The sequence below is a fragment of the Aplysia californica genome, unplaced genomic scaffold (genome assembly GCF_000002075.1).
Source record: "Aplysia californica isolate F4 #8 unplaced genomic scaffold, AplCal3.0 scaffold00612, whole genome shotgun sequence".
Taxonomy (NCBI): Eukaryota; Metazoa; Mollusca; class Gastropoda; order Aplysiida; family Aplysiidae; genus Aplysia; species Aplysia californica.
This window is the reverse complement of record NW_004797882.1, coordinates 228,458-229,970: the sequence shown is the minus strand read 5'-3', so window position 1 is coordinate 229,970 and position 1,513 is coordinate 228,458.

Genomic DNA, 1,513 nt, shown 5'->3' with positions numbered 1-1,513 from the left:
TATATACTTTAACGTGTGAAACTTATTTGTAACTGCATCAGAGACTTATGTTTATGGTCACTGAATGTCGGACTCCCTAGTAAAGAAGCAGCCAATTTGATTCTCAATCCAGTTTAGTTGTTTATCTATTTCTCTAACCCAGTGGATGAGTATAACATTCTCCCAGTCACTCTATCCCAGTGAATATTGTTATCCTGTCACTCTAACACAATGAATAAGTGTATTATTCTCCTGATACTCTTACCCAGCGGATAAGTATAATATTATTTTCCCGTCACTATAACCTAATGGATAAGTATGTTCTCCTGTCAATCTAACCCATTGAATGAGTATAGTATTCTACTGCCACTCCAACCCAGTTGATAAGTGTAATATTCTCCTGTTACTCTATCCCAGGGGATACTTGTTTACTTGTTGTTTACTTGTGTGAAGGACCGACATCACTGCACAATGGGCATTCCCATAAGCGCTCCGTCCCCTGAATAAGCACATCTCGAAATGTGTAGATGCTGACAGTTCCAAGCAATGGTTGATTCCTTAGCCTTCTGCTCCTCCCACTCAGTCTTCAACTTCTGCAGGCGCCCCATCCAATTTCAAGCTCATGGGGTTGCTCAAGATAATGGTATTCCGTCTCTTCTTGTTCTTTTTCTCTTTTTTCCTTAACTGACCGTACAATTTCATGTTTGTCAGGGCACAGCTTCCCTTCTGGTTTTGCTTTCCCAGCGAGCTAATCAGCCCGCTCATTGCCCTTGACCAAGCGGATAAGTATAATATTCTCCTGTTACTCTAACCTGGAGGATAGTGTGATATTTTATTATAGTATCCCCCTTTAACTGTAAAGCGAGAGTGGATCTGACAATAAAAACGCAATATTATACGAGAAAAGAAGAAAATGCAACCCTTGGTATACTTAGCTGGTTTATAATTATAGCAACAGTAGTTATAAACCTAAACCACAACCTACGTAATTATCTCTGACATAGTTTCAGCAACAATCACCTTCACTGGCGTTTGTGTTATAACTGTAGTTGCCTCGATGTAGCACCTTGATAGCCAGAGTTCGATTCCCATGCGGAGAGATCTTTTTTATCAAGTATCTCGGTCTTCTTATTCCCCCGGGACGTTGTATTTGTATCCCTTTCAGCCTGGTTTGAACCCGACAAGTAGGGTCCAAGCCTCCTCTTAAATGGTTTGACTTGTGTCAATTACCTAAAAACATCAAACATTAAAAAAACCTCAAAGTAAAACAACACCCTGGGCTGCAAATCAAGCCTACTAATACATTAGATTGTATTTTAGACAAGTGTTGCAACTGGGCTCTTTATTCTGTTCAGTACCACAGGTGTTTACGGCTTTTCTCTATCTTTTTCACCCTTTCTCTCTCTTTCCCTTTTACCTATTCCCTTTCTCTATTTTTCTCTGTCACTCTCTCATTGTGATTCTTTATACCCTATTCGCCCCCCCCCCCTTATCTCCCAGTCTCTCACTGTGTGTGTGTCTCTCTCTATCAGTG